At 39.5% G+C, this 16264-nt stretch overlaps 1 long non-coding RNA gene across 1 annotated transcript in view; it reads right to left on the bottom strand.

Moving 5' to 3' along the window:
• Window positions 1–5036: 5036 nt before the first annotated feature.
• LOC131399219 (uncharacterized) overlaps window positions 5037–16264 on the bottom strand; it is a 50827-nt gene continuing 39599 nt past the window's right edge. The window contains exon 6 of the long non-coding RNA XR_009217083.1: window positions 5037–5077. This is a non-coding gene — a long non-coding RNA (uncharacterized LOC131399219). The remainder of the gene's footprint in view (window positions 5078–16264) is intronic.

Raw genomic sequence — 16264 nt, 5'->3', positions numbered from 1 at the left:
CGAACCCTAACATTAAGCCTAAGTTGAACCCTAACCAGAACCCTAGCAATAACCGTTACTGTAACCATAACTTTAACCCTAAACCGAACCCGAACCCTAATTTTAATGTGAACCTTAACTCTAATCTGAACCCTAACCCTAACCCCAGCCCTGACATTAGCCTAACCTGAAGCCTAACTCTAACAGTTACCCTAACCAGAATCCTTTCCAGAAAGCTAACACTAAGCATAACCTGAACCTTAAATTTAACCCTAATCTTAACCCTAAACATAAGTAGAATGCGAAGCCGAACCCAAATGCTAATTCTAACCCTAAACCTAATCCTAACACTGATCCAAGCCCTAACGTTAACACTACCGCAATCCTAACCCGAACCCTAACACTAACCATAACCCTAACCCTACCACTAGCACTAACATGAACCCTAAACCTAAAACTAATGCTAACTTTAAGCCTACCCAGAACCCAAACCCCAACAATAACCTATCCTCAACTTAACCTTAACCTAACTCGAATACACACCTCAACAATACTCCTAAACCTAACCCGACCCCTAAACCAATCCCTAACTTGAACTCAAACCAAACCCTAACCTGAAACATAACCTGAACCCGTACCGTAACCCTAACCTAAAACCTAACTCAAACTCAAACTCGAACCCTAAACCTAACCCTGACCCTAAATTTAACCTAAGCTTAAAACTAACCTAGCCCACAAAACATAACACTAACTCAAACCCTAACACAAACCATAACCCGAAACTAATCCTAACCCGAACCCGAACTCTAACACTAACCCAATCAAGGACCCTATCAGGAACCCTAACTCTAACCGAACACTAAGTCTAATCCTAACCCTAAACTAAACACTAACCCTAAACCCTAACACTAACCCTAACCCTAAATAAAACAGGCGCCCGTACCCTAACCCTAACACTAACAGACCCATAACCCTAGCCCTAACACCAACCCGAACTCTAACACTAATCTGAAACCTAAACGTAACTGTAAACTGAACCCTAACCCTAACCCTCATCCTAACACTAACCATAAACGAATCCTAACACGAACACAAAACTTAAACCTAACTGGAACCCAAACATAAGCCTAACCCAACCCTAACAGTAACCCCAACCCTAACACTAGCCTGAAACCTCATACTAATCCTAACTATAACCATAACCTGAACCCTAACCCTAACCTAAACCCAACCCAACCATAACCATAAACCTAGCCCTAACCCAGAGCCTAACCATAACCCAATCACTAACAGTAACCCTAACCCAAAGCAGAACCCAAATTCTAACTTTAAACCTAACCCGAACCCTAAACCTAACCCTAACCCTAATGCTAACGCTAACCCAACACAATCTTAACCCTAACCCTAACCTTAATTCTAACCCTCGACTTTACCCTAATATGAAACCTAACGTTAAGCATAACCCGTACCGGAACCCTAACCCGGACCCTAAGCCTAATGCTAACCAGAACACTAGCTCTAACACTAAGCTGCACCCTAACCTTAACCCTAAACTGAACCCTAAGCCTAGCCCTAACCCTAACCCTAACCCTAACCCGAATCCTAAACCTAATCCTAAACATAATCCCGACCCTAACCCTAACCCTAACAATAACCCTAACGCTCAACTGAACCCTAACCCTAACCCTAACTCGAAACCAACCCTAACTTGAAACCTAGCCATAAACCTAACATGAACCCTACCGCTAATCCTAACCCTAACCTGAAACCTAATTCTAATCATAATCTGAACACTAATTCTAACACTAACCCTAACCCTAAACCTAACTCAACCCAATAATATCTCTAAGCCTAAGCCTAACACAAAATTTAACGTTAACCATAACCATAACCAAAACCCAAACTCTAAGCCTAACACTAACCCTAAACCTAACTGTACACCGAACCTTAGCCGTACCTTAACCCGACCCTAACACTAACTTCAATCCCATCTTGAGCCTGAAACAGTGCCCTAACCCTAATCCGAATCGTAATCCCAAACCTAACACTAACTCTCACCCTAATCTTCACCCGAACTCTAACCCTAACCCGAACCCAAACCTAACCCGAACCCTAGTCCTAACCCTAACCCGAAACCTACTGCTAATCCTAACCCTAACACGAACCTGAAATCTAACCCTAACCCTAATCTGAACACTAACTCTAAGACTAAACATAACCCTAAACCTAACATGAACCCTAATAGTAAACCTAACCCGAACCCAACCCTAACCTTAACCTAACTCTAATCCTAACCCTAACACTAACTCTAACCATAACCCTAAGCCAAAACCTAACCCTAACGATAAACTTAACCTAAACCCTGACCGTAACCATAATGCTAACTTGAACACGAAAAATAACCCGAATCCGAATCCAAATGCTAAACCTAACCCTAACTCGAACCCAAACCCAACCTGAACCCAGCCCTATCCCTTATCCAAAACTAACCCCAACCCTAAGCCTAAAGCTAACCCGAACCCTAACCCTAACCCGAACCCCAACCCAAACCCTGACTCTTACCCTAAACTTAACCCTCACCCTAAAACTAACACAAACTCAAAGCCTAATCCGACACTAACACTAACCCCAATGAGAACCCAAACCCTAACCCTAATCCTAATACAAACACTAACATCACCCTAAACCTTAACATAACCCTAACAGTAACCCTAATCCTAACCGTCCCAATAAGCAAAACATAACCGTAACCCTAACCGGAAATTGAACTTGAACCCTAGCTGTAACCATAACCCGAAAACAATCCTGACCTTAAACCTAACCCTAAACTTAACATGAACATTAACCCTAACCCTATCAGAAATCCTAGCACTAACTGTAACCCTAAACATAACCATAATCTTAGCTCGAGTCTAACCCTAACCCTAACCCGATCCCGAACCTGAATCCTAACACTAACCCTCATTCGAACACTAGACTTAACACTAAAACTAAACATTTCCCTAACCCTAACCCTATTGCTAACCCTAACCTTAACCTGAGCCCTAAACATATTTCTAACCCTAAATCTAACCCTAACCCTAATCCAAAACCAAGGCTAACCCTAACCCTAGCCCTAAATCGAACCCTAACACTAACCATAACCCTAATTCGAAACCAAAACCTAAACCTAAACCTAACCTTAACCATAACCCGAACCCAACCCTAACCCTAAGCCTAACCCTAGTCCTACCCTAACCCTAACCCTAACAAGAAACCTAACGCGAAAGCTAAGCCTTTTTCGAACCCAAAACTTAATCATAACACTAATCCGAATATTAACCCTAAACCTCAGCCTAACCCTAACCCGAACCCTAACCTGAATCTTAACCCTAACAAGAACCCTAACTCGAACCTGAACCCTAACACTAACCTGAAGACTAACCCAACCCTAACTCTAAGCCTAAACCAATACCGAAACCAAGCTCTAACCCTGACACTAACCCGAAAACTAACACAAACACTGAACCTAACCCTAACCCTAATGCTAACTCGAACCCAAACACTAACCCCAACACTAAACTGAACCTGACCACTGATCCTAACCATAAGCCTGACCCTAAACTCAAACCCTAACTGTACACGTAAAACAAACATGTACCAAACCCAAACCCTAACCCTACCCAGAACGATAAACCGAATGCTAAACCTAACCCTAACCCCAACAGTAACAGAAACGCTAACCCTAACACTAACTTGATCATAACCCTACGCTAACTGAACCCTAACCCTAACCTGAAATCTAACCCGAACCTGGCAATCAACCTTAACCCTAACCCCAACCCGAACCTAAACTCAACCATACCATTAACATGAATCATAACACTATCCCTAACCAGAACCATAAACCTAACCTTAACCCTAAACATATACCTAAACATAAACCTAACACTACCTCGAAAACTAAACCTAGCCCTAAAACTGACATTAACCGGAAACCAAACATAACACTAACGTAAGACTAACAGTAGCCCAGGCCATGGCTCTGGGGAGAAAAGCATGATGGAGGGCACGAGTGAGGCCTTCTGCCTGAGTGCAGAGGAGCCACGCAGAGGGCGACGGGAAGGCCAGCTCAGTTCGCCTACTTTGTCCAGAGGTGTTTGGCCGGCCAGCCGGCCCAGTCTCCTGGGACAGGCCACTTTCAGAGGGAGAAGTTCCGCACGAAAGAGACTTGAGGCCCGCAGCCAAGTTTTCTGGGGCGAGTGCTAGGCCTCGACAGAAGAGGAAGCAGCCTGGCAACCTGTGTGCCAGACCTGAGATCAGCCGGCCTCCCACACCCTGGTCCATGCCCTGCCCAAGCCTACCTCCATCGATGGAGGAGGATGGGGTTGGCACCTGTGATTGGAGATAGTCATTAGAGACTTAACTTGGAGTTGTAGTCAAAGAGCATAACATAAGAGCACTGAGCTTGGGCTGAGCCATATATCAGCTTCTTAACCTGGGTGAGTATTCTATCCACTGTACCCAGTCTCTTCATCTATAAAATGGTTAAAACATCAACATTTACTACGTTGGGATATTTTCAGGGTCCTGTGAGTTAATGTATGTTCAAGCACAGAATTTACATTCAAAGTGCAGTCCTTGGTTCAGTAGAAGTGTTTGTTGCTGTTATTATAATTATCATTATTTCATGTCCTTATCTTCTTCGTGAGTTTCCTGTAAAACCAACCATGATCCACGGTGACAGCACTTTTATTCCAGGTCCCTGCTTAAAGGCCTGCAGAGGGAGCCTCCTGCTCATAACCTCCTGTTTTTATCCCAGTCTCTGGAGGGATGCATTTACCTCTTTCTTCTTTGCACTGAGGCACTGACTGGGGGCCCACACCCAAACCTGCATGTCCTCCTTTTAATATCTGATGCTTTTGAAACACTGCTTAGTGTTCACTTGGTGGACTATACTCCCTGACATGAACAACGCACGGGAAAGAGCATGTAGAAAACATTGATGCATGTAGGGCTCTGAGTTTACCATAACACAGAGTACAGTTGATCAAGGGCCAAGGTAGAGTTCCTTAACACAAAGATCTTCAGAGATGAGGGTGTTCTAATGTGACACCACCTAAACATAGAGCAAACACATAAAATCATATGTAGTTTTAAAAGGGAAAGCACACAAGTAAAAAAATTGATCCCGTTAATTAGACTATTCTATTTGTTTATGTATCTAATTACTGATAGGAAATGGCCAGGTATAGAGACAGTAGCATTGATCAATTTCATAGAGAATTCTTTTAACAGTTGTTCATAACTTGTGTTTGACATCATTGATTAGGGTAATATTTTCATCTTTTCCTTTCCTAGTGTCTCCATCGTTCTCTACTTGTCCAAGAGATATATTCCTATTATCCTCTAAAATTTTAGGGAAATTTTAAAAAATTATGACACATTTTAAGTTGTTGATTTTGTATATTGGAGGAGCACTAGATTGCAAGTGAATTAGTGATAATGAGAGTTTTAGTTTGGTAAAAGATGGTAGTTGGAATTGATACCAGGATGTTTATAAACCAGTTTTTGCTTCATTATTGGATGTAGTCTTCAAAATGCCAGAGCCAGTAATTTTTAATATAATAACTTGTCTCATTTTAAAATATGTGTTCTTGGAGAGGGTGATGGAGGTAAGTAGAAAATAATTTAATGTAGTGACTTGTTTTTCTCCAATTGATCTGTTATAAACCCAAAAGCCATATAGCATTCTTCTGTCCAAATGTCCTGATGGCACTTTCTTAACTTTTCTTGCTGTGACTCTAGTAATCTAGGGTCATGCCACCTGCTCTCTCCTAGTCAAGATTTCAGTTCTAAGAGTGACATTGTCAATAATATAATGACGAATTTGCACACAGTCTACTATTTTCTAAAGTGCATATATATCAATTGCAAACTTTGATAACATAATTGTTAAGGAATGAAGTATTTGCAATGAACTTAACTGATTGCTACACATTATTGGGTAGTGACATCATGGTTAAAAGCATTATTTGCAACATGTGGCCCCTTTCAATTTTATTTTAAAGGAAAGGGTTCAATGACTTTTTCTTTTTGAAGAAGAAAGACTTGCATTTCCATTTTAGGAAATTGAGAACTTGTTTTTTGCCTTTCTTTTGTCTTCAGCTCTTCTTTATACTGGTTACTAATTCACATGTCCTGTTACTTCAGATTCATGATGCTACTTCCTCTGCCTTTTTCATGGATCTCACTTTAATTTTTCCATAACCCCTTCTGTGAAACAGGTTTCTCTCCATGTTCATATATCAAGAAAGGAACTGACTCTCCTTTATGTGAACTTGGAGACAGAGGCCAAGGTGAAGCCTCAGTGACCCTCCCCACCAGTGAGCTGCAGAAGGGCTGCAGATTCCTGTGAATCTTTTGCTTCCCTCCTGGCTCCCTACATAGTTGGCATTTTCTGCAGGGAGGAGCCCAGCTTGTTACAATTGAATTGTTGAAGTCTCTAGAAGCCGGCTGAAGGATAAGACTGGCTAGAAAGGACATCAGCAAGCAATGTGCTCCAACATCTGGTGGCAAAAAACATGAAGAAGAAGAAAACCTTTCCGTTTATCTCATTTTCTCTTTATCTTCTCTCCCTTCCTTTTCCTTTCCTTAGATGGTACAAAGCCTGTCCACCCCCCATGATGGTTATTTTTTTCCTCAAATCCCCAGTACATAGCTATATATCTTAGTTGTAGGTCAACCCATGGTGGTTCTTTCCCTGGAGTCCGACGGCAGTTTATTCATATCTCTTTCATTCATATTATCTCTGTAGTCTAATTTATCTGTTTACACATATCTGTCTTCCTTGTGGACCCCCAACATTTCAAGACCATTGGGCACATAGTATATACTTAAGTATTTGAGTGAATCAATGAAGATCTTTTGTTCAATAAGATCTAAATAAATACAATACATAGTCAGCACATGAATGCAAGCAATTGAGAGAGAGTTTTGTGTCTGCTGAAGCAGGCTGTGTTGCAGTTTAGGGGCTCATTGCCAAGATTACTCAAGAGATTGAGACAAAATCAAAGAGATAATTAACTTGAGTTTTAAAATTCATGGAGAACAGGAGCAGGCTGTCTAGGTGTGAATCGGGACTTGATCATTCTTGTTGCATCTTTTGAAAATCCAGTCGTGTATCTTTCTATGGAAATGTGACTGGCCAAGAGAGTGAACAGAAGACTGGCTTTTAGAAAGGCAATTTTGTCACAGGAAGTCCTGGAGAAAAATATATGAAAGGAGAGCTGGTAGAAACATGGCAGTAACGTTTTGTGTAGAAACCCTAAAAATTGGGTTTACATGCTGGCTGAAAGAATTGTAACCCAACTTTCCTACAATATAGATTTGAGCAGCTTTTAAATATCTAGGAATACAAAAGGATTACAAAGGGAAATAGATCAAACTGAAAGGAATTTAGGACTGAACAATGTAATGAAGCTGAATTAAGCCAGCACACTGAAATGTGTTTCAGAAGGACCTGCAGTATTTAAAGGTAGTCGGAAATGTATCTCTCAGGTTTAAAGTAGAAAGAGAAATGGGAAGAATTCTCGATCATCTCATGTCCATGAGATGAAAAGCAGCAGTCTCTCAGAGAAGCAAAAGTTTTCTGGCCTCTAATATCGCAAAAAATTGTTTTGAATGGTGCCTAATGAAGGAGATTCTGTGTGATGTAATGCAAATACAGTATCATCAACTCATTCCCAAGTTTAGTTCAAACACTTTAGGACACGTTCAATTGAGGTAGTGCACACATTCTATAAGGGACCAAGGAAGAGGTTGACAGCATTCTCTCTCAGCTAGTCACTTGACCAAGGGAGAATATATTCTTGAACACATTGACCACATCTCCTAAAGATAATGCCCTATTTTGAATTTTTCTTTTTGTAAACTCAGCCTGCATTTCCCCTTACATATGCAAGCTAAAGGCTGTGTGTAGACATCCTTTGTTGGCAATGAGGAGCAGATCCATACTATTAAATAATCAAATAAGCAGACCACACGGTTGGCCCCTTTTAGGAAAATGACAGGTTTAAGCCCACCTTCATTTTTGGAAGGACATAGTATACCAGAATTAAAATATCAACCATTTATTATGCAGCTAATCATAAGTCATGTTATTTAAATGAAATATAATGAATTCTTCCTCTCTTAAGTTGACTAGATTTTAGTCAAACTAATGTATAATTTTATATAAGTGCATTTTTACTTAAAATGTAAAATTCTTTAGAGGCCACTTCATTCAGTATTAGAGGCATATTTTGTATATTTTGGTGTGATTTTATTTATTTTCCTTCATAGCAGAGAGGCACATCCTAGTCTTTTTCTTGCTGACCTCTCTCTACAAGATAAAATTCATCCAAGTTTATTTTGTTTTATAAGGCATAGGCTTACTTTGTGATGATAAAAAGATCATTTCTGAAACACATTTGGAACTGTGGGCAGCCCAGAATTTTAGATTATGCTCAGAATTTTTGTGATGTAACTTCAAAAAAGATGGAACATTTAAAGTTTTGCCAGGAAAGTTTTCTCCTACTTTGCTTCACAGTAATTAAAAAAAAAAAAAAAAGATTGGTTTCTTAATTCTTCAGAAGGATGAGTGAAGGAGTTGGCAGGTTTAAATGTATCCTTGAGAGAGCTCTCTCTGGGTTACTCTTTTAAAACAACCATCCCAGTTGATGAATATTTAGTGGGGACTCCGTCAGTGCCAGAGCTGAGAGAGGCAGTTCCCAAAGCTCCAGCAGGTGCTGGGAGAGGAGAGCACTGGTAACCAGTGCCGTCCGAGTTTGGATGAAACCTGGTCAATCTCAGGATGTTAGAACTGAGTGGAGTTCTCAAATGTAGTCCAGTGACTATAGAACTGAGCCCTGCTCAGAAGCCAGTTGACCTGTCATTGGCTCTGAGCATGGTGTCTTCCCTCTGCTCGTGCCACTTTCTGCTATTTCTCGTTACTCCTGACTCTTTCTCTTTCCTACACCTTCTTTCTTTTTTCTCTCTTTCTTACTTTTACTCTCTATTATATTCCTTCTCCTTAGCATTTTTTCCTCTGTCTCTTATTGTTCTCATTCATTTTCTTTTTATTTTATAGTACAGTTTGATGTAGTACAGTTTTATTTTGATGTACAGTTACTCTGTACATCACTTTCATCTTAAAATCATGACCCTCTACAACTCCTATACTTCAGCTAGCTATTTTGAAGAGAGTATTTTGAGAAATTTCTCTTGGATGTTATAACATACTGATTCAAAGAAATAAAAACTATCACGAAAGGGATGGGGATGGAGAAGGAATTCACTTCAGGTAGCCATGGAATTAGACAGAGGGAAACTGGGAGCTTAGGTGTGGGTGTTCAAAATATTTTCTGATACATCTTTGTAGTTCATTGTTGTGGTAAACTGCACACAGTCTTATTTACTGTTGGAGCCCACAAGTTTGCTCCTCTGGGCAGATCAGCAGGTCTCGGCCTATGGAAAAGAAACTAGGAACACTGCATGCATTTCTAATGTAAAGAACTGTTAGTGTACCACCAGGAGACACTTTGGGCTCTTCCCTGCACTATCTGAATAGAAAAAGAGGAAGAGAACCTTTGCTCTATCTGCACAAAGCCAGGACATTATCTTGAGTTTGAGAGGATTTGGAGGTGACTGAAAACAAAAGTGTTCCCAAGTTTGGATTTGCTTTAACAAGAACTATTGGCTGGCTTTGATGTTAAAAGTCTTTATTCAAAATTGGCTACCTCTAGTCCTAAGTTCAGAGTGGAGATTTGTCAGTATAAGAGAGAAGAATCCCTTTTTGATTAAGTCAGAGAAATACAGTATTTGGGAGAATGGTTATATTTGAAGGCCACTTGTTAATATTCTGTTGCCACAGTGAAATCTGTTGGTAAGTGACTACTTCATGCTATTCTCAATGATTTCTGTTTGAAAGACATACTGAGCTTGATAAATAAATGGCAAGCAATAGGATATATTGGAAGATATGAAGAAGCAAATTTGGGCCGGCCCCATGGCTTAGCAGTTAAGTGCATGCGCTCTGCTACTGGTGGCCTGGGTTTGGATACCGGGCACGCACTGATGCACTGCTTCTCCAGCCATGCTGAAGCCGCGTCCCACATACAGCAACTAGAAGGATGTGAAGCTATGACATACAACTCTCTAGCGGGGCTTTGGGGGAAAAAAAATAAAAATAATTTGAAGAAGCCATTTGGGGTAAAGCTAATTCAGCCTGAATTTGTTTTTCCAAAATGGCTTGTCACCTGCATTGTGTATCTGCTTTGCCATGTCCCAAAGAGAAGAGTAAATGCCCTTAAGATAAGACTGTAACTTCCCCCTCATTGGCATTTCCTTAAGGATAAGCATTTCTCCCTAGGCTAGGATTTGATTGCTGCAATCATCCTGTGACCACCCAGCTCCAGACAACAGATCTGACACCAGCCACGCCCATCGAGACAGCAGATCTGCTCCCCCGCTGTGTCCATCAATAGCTGTTCTGGTAGGGCTGATCTCGTGGCTATTGTAAAAAGGACAATGCAATCACATGTGATACATGCTCTTTGACGGTATATAACTGCTCTGTACACCCCACTTCTTTGGTGCCCTTCTTTCCTTAGGGAAGGAAGATCACAGACTGTCGTCCTCAAAAGTTGGCTCTTAATAAACGCCCAACAATTTTGATTTATAGATTGATTACGGATTATTTACGTCGACAAGCTGATGTGCAGGAAATAGTAAAGGCACAGTGGTATCCGTGTTGCCTGACATAAAATCTTTCCTCCCTCTTACCCTTCCCAGGATACACACTCTTCATGGTGGCACCTACTTCCTTGGTGTGATCATTCTTCTGATCACTCCTTTCCTTCCCTTTTACAATTACTCAACAAATATTTAAACACCTACTGTATGCCAGTCTTGGGATACACTAAGTAAAAAAATTTCTACAAAATCTCTGTCTTCACAGAGTTTGTTTTTGTTGGGTAAGAGAGATAATGGATAAGTAGGCAGACAAGTGAATTACATAGTCTATTGTGTGATGACCTGTGTCAAGAAGAAGGTAAGTCACAGGCAATGGGGAGAGCTAGAGAGCGAGTAGGTTGCTACTTTAATTAGAGAGCCCAGGGAGGCTGAAGCAAGGCCCAGAGGGAAGGGACAGAGCAGGAGGACATGCAGATATCCCAGCGCTACAGAGATGCTGTGGAGGAACTGTGACTCGGATGTTGTTGGGCAGCAAGAAGCCAGTGTGGCTGGAACACAGTGAGCAAGAGGGGAAAGACAGAGAAGTTTTGAGACTCCAGGGAGGGTGAGCAGATTAAAGAAGGCCCCTGGGCCCATCCAAACTGTGCTGTAAGTGAAATGAAAACTTTCAATGTCATTTAACTATACGTTATACAATTTAAGTAGTAAATACCTTTTGTTTTTCTATAGCCTTGTCACTTACATCAACTAAAATGCTGCTAAATTGGGAATGTCTAAATTATTCCCAGGAGTTTCTGCTGTATCTTGTCAGGCATCTGCTATGCACAACAGTCAGGGGTGGGACTGATGTGACAGTCAGGAGACAAACTCTAGTCTTCAGGTTGCCACCAACTGCTTGTGTTATGTCTCATCTGTAAAACGTGGAGGACGGAAAAGATGAGTGGTTTTCACACTCCCATCAATGGATCACTGGGGATTCCTGAAGGCTCTTGTTTTTTTTTTTTTGTTTGTTTGTTTTTGTGAAGAAGGTCTGCCCTGAGCTAACATCTGCCACTCCTCCTCTTTTTGCTGAGGAAGACTGGCACTGGGCTAACATCCATGCCCATCTTCCTCCACTTTATATAGGATGTCGTCACAGCATGGCTTGACAAGCGGTGCATTGGCGTGCTCCCAGGATGCGAACCAGTGAACCCTGGGCCCCCGAAGATGAGCGCGTGCACTTAACCACTGGTGCCACCGGGCTGGCCCCCAAGACTCGTTGGTTTTTTTCTTATGTTTACAAACTTTGATGCAAGCTTCACTTAGAAGAAAGTGTCCCCTAGCTTTAAAAGGATTCCTGGACTTGGTTATCTCTTAAGTTTTCCAGTATGAAGAATTTGCAGTCTCACAGACTCCCAAAGGACAGACAAAAGGAGCAAGATCCCTTTTTCCCGAGTGTCTACTGTGACAAGGCTGGTTGTCTCTCATTCAAACCAGAAGGTGATTTGCCAATAGTGAGATATAGCATTTGAGAGCCCGTGCTTCAAGATGGCTGAGTTGTCGCCCATCATTGTACAGACTTCCACTAAGTGAATAATATAAAAACTGAATGTCTTAGCAGGTACTTTCTGGCACAAAATAGAAACTAGCAATTGAGAAAATTAATTATGATTGATGTCTGTCAATAAGGGCATAGGGCTATTCTAATTTCAAAAGTCATTAATGGCATGAGTGTTAGTCACTCTACATATTAAATATATTGAAAAGCAGTCATGTTTTCATAACACAGAATTATAATGGGAAGATAAACTGGATGTTTTAGGTACTTATGGTTAAAGATATATTTTGTTTAGTTTGGTTTTCTGATTGAGGAAATGAGAAAATTTATTTTTTAATATATTGACTATCTTCTTCCTTTCCAACCTAGTATCTCAATGTGCTATTTTGGAAACTCTGAAAAAAAATGTTCAGATGCTGTTCAACAGGTAAGAAGATCCTGTTAGGATGTCGAATCCTTTTCTCTCTTATTTGTCATAAAATTGTGACAGACTCTCATTTATCTTCCTGTCTGCCCAGGTGGCTAGGCCACCTTGTTTCTCTAGGCCTGCAGGGGAATCCAGTCAGGTGGAAGGGGATGTTTTCCTCCACTTAGACTTTGCAGAGAAAATCAGCCTTGAAGTGGAACTGAGTACATGCTTTTCAGAAGCTGCATCATTCTCTACCCAACCAGAGCATTGGGCCTGACAACAGCTGGATCCAGCAGAAAACTGGACACTTTAGGAGATGTCATGTGGAGATGTGCCTGGCTGGACTAATTGTCACATGGATATGATTTTTAAAAAAATCTCTCAGAGCTTTTCTAAAATCAAATAATATTCTTAAGTTGCTTTAGTAGATGAAACATTAGTTAGTGTCTTTTTAATTTCCACAGAAGCTTTTTTTGCTGTTACTAAAGAAGCAAAATATTATGTCTTTTTTCTTGTTTCCAAAATGGACTTGCTATTAAAAAAAAGAAACCTGCAAGAAAGGAAACACTCATATGGAATAGAAATTGTGGGTAGCAATTGCTCCTTTTTTATATAAAATCATCTGTTTTATTTATTTACACTTTCTCCTAACTGTGCTTTTGAAAATAACTTAGTATTAGAAATTACCAGTAGGAAGAGAGTGTGCTCTCTTGAGTGTTTTCCAGTAGAAGTCAGGCGACTCAGACCTAAGTTCTAGGCCCAGGTCTGTTTCTGGTTAGTGTGTGACAACGTACTTAGGCTCTCTGGAACGTAGTATTCCTCTCTGTGAAATTAAAGAATTTGATGATTTTTGAGATCTTTTTGAAATATTAAATGACTTCTCTTTTTAAAAGCAGAAAGATCCTTCTCAAACTTATAAATTATCAAAAAATTTTTGTGACCTTTCACTTACCAAGAACAATTGATGTCCCTTCAATTATACTGATTGAAAATAAAGATCATAAAAGTATAAATTTGGTAATCTAATAAATGATTTAGCATAAAAATGAGCCAGATAAAACTTTATGATCAATCAAGATATTACATTATGAAAGTATTACTGTTTGTTACAGTATATAAAATTATGACACTAAAATAGTATCTTTTTGCTGTTTGTACGTTTATATTGTTACTCATGTATCACTATTAACCCTATTAAGTTTTACAAGTAATAAAATGTCTTGAAAGGAAAAAACAATAAAGCAGCAGCCCTGCATTACACATGAAAGTTGTGCTCTCTTCCTCTGGAGGGAAAATGAGGATACAACATTGGTCGAGTATTTCATTTTGTAATCCACTGGTGCCTTTCAAAAATATAGCTATTATTGTAAGAATAAAGACATTCTTAAGAATAGTGCCATAAAACTGGTTTTCCAGCTTCTTTTTGTCAGAGCTGAGACCAATATCAGACTGGGGCACTTGAAGAGGCATGCTCGACTCAGCTGAGGGTGATTTAATTACTATGAGATGATTAGCCAATAGTGAAAAAGATGGAGAAAGATTAAAAATAGGTAAAAGGAAATAAAGTTGGAAATAATTGAGAAGAATATCTTAATGCCTTCAAAATATCCTTTCAATTTTATAGCAGTTTTTTTTTTTGAGGCACGACTCCGATAGTATGATAGATTTTTCTAAATCCTTATCTCCAAGGCATATATTGCTGAATTCTTCATTATATATAATAATGCCAAAGTAAACCTGGACAAAAGTATTCTGTACTATCGATAAGGACAAAACATGTACAAAATTGCTCTATATATTAAGATTCCAGCTGTAATAGTCAAGATATATATTCATGTGTGTAAAATTATAATAATTTTCTATTTGTCTCGGGCTGTGAACCCTGGTAAAATATATAGTAATAAGCAGAATACCTGGAGAACTAGGTGATTTAAAACACCTGATGTTACAGCTTGGCCATTCAAGGGTGAAATAGATCAATTTAAATTTAATACCTTCTCCTTTCCTTGTAGCCAGTGAAGTGTCTGGAAGACAGAAAACATATAAAATTAACTGACAGTTAACAGTATTTGGAGTCAGTTGAGGTTAAGCACTCAACAATGATGTCCATTACTTCAGGAGCCATTGACTCTTTGTGATAAGTTTATTTTATACACGGGTTCTCTTCTTAGATGAAGTGTGTATGTTTCATAGAAGAAAGCGAAGGAGAATTAATTATCAATCTACTGTGCACCGGTTCCTTTACTGTATTACCTTATGCAATTCTTACAGTAATCCTTTAAAGTAACTGTTATAATTCATATTTAACCGATAAAGAAAACCATGTTTACAAAATTGATCAAGGGTAAGAGGGAAGATCTCAACATCAGTCTGTTGGGTTTATGCCTCATATTCTCTCCACTGTGATAAAAATAGTGCTTCACCATGGGTACTCACCATCTGGCTATTTAATACCGGCTCCTGCCAACAGCATTGGATGAGATGAGATGAGAAGTTTATTTCCAAAGTTATTCAATTATATTTAAACTGTACTATTTATGAGTCAGATGTCAAGACATGTTTTAAAGACATAGAGAACTGATTAATTCACATACACATTTTTCAGGTTTACTATAACTTTCGTATGCCACAACGTGTCAACTTTGTGTCAACTTCACCAACTTTAGTGCTTCACTGTTTTTTTAAAAACTCAGAATCTCACTTTTCATGTAAAGCACCTTGCTGTTCTCTTCTTAGTCGCTAGATGGCAGTGCTGTATCTCTGTAAATTACCACTGCAGCAGGAAACGAGAGGCCTTAAACCAGTTTGCTCTGTACAAATGATGGACATAGGAGGACTTCTGGTCCATCAAGGCTGCCTGTGTTATTGGGTGGACGTAATGGGGATGTCCAGGACTGCTTTGTCAGAGGCAGGAAACAGAGTCAGAAAACATTCTCCAAGTTCTTCAGATGTGAGTTCAGGCACCTGTCCTCTCACATGAGCACACCGGAGTTTATTGAATGTGTTCTGACTCTTACTCTCTCCCTGTACTTAATAAGTCTGGGAACTCCATACCCCTAGAAAAAACACAGGACTCATAAAACCTTTTCTCAACTAAACGGAGTTGAGGGCTATGGTGTTGCCTGAGAGTCTGATGCTTAAAGAAAATACAGCTGGTGCTCAGGCGGAAGGCAAGAGTGTCAGCCACTCCTGGAGGGCTTTTATTGATGCTCCCATGGAATGAGCAAGTTTAAAATAAAACCACATTACTTAAACCTCACTAACTCATTGTTTTATTTTCAAGAAATATGCTCTGATAATCTGCTATGTCTAAAAAACCATTTCATAAAACTGAAACAATTCTGTTTATTATTCTCTGGCATTTGAAATACTATTAAAACTGTAAATTCTCTAACATTCTACAATATACAAATTGGCAAATATCAATTATATTCTCTAAAAATCTTTGCTCCCATGTTGAAGATTAATATATGGTAGATTAACATATGGTTACCACTCAGTTTTTAAGTCATTTTTTGTTTTTGAAATTACGTATAAAATTTGTGTTTTGAAGTATTTTCCTAAAACTCAACAACTTTCTGATATAAATGGACTAGATGAAAGGTAACTAAAATGAATTTTGACCT

This window comes from Diceros bicornis, chromosome 37 (assembly GCF_020826845.1).
Source record: "Diceros bicornis minor isolate mBicDic1 chromosome 37, mDicBic1.mat.cur, whole genome shotgun sequence".
Classification (NCBI taxonomy): Eukaryota; Metazoa; Chordata; class Mammalia; order Perissodactyla; family Rhinocerotidae; genus Diceros; species Diceros bicornis.
This window is presented reverse-complemented; position numbering and strand designations above follow the sequence as displayed.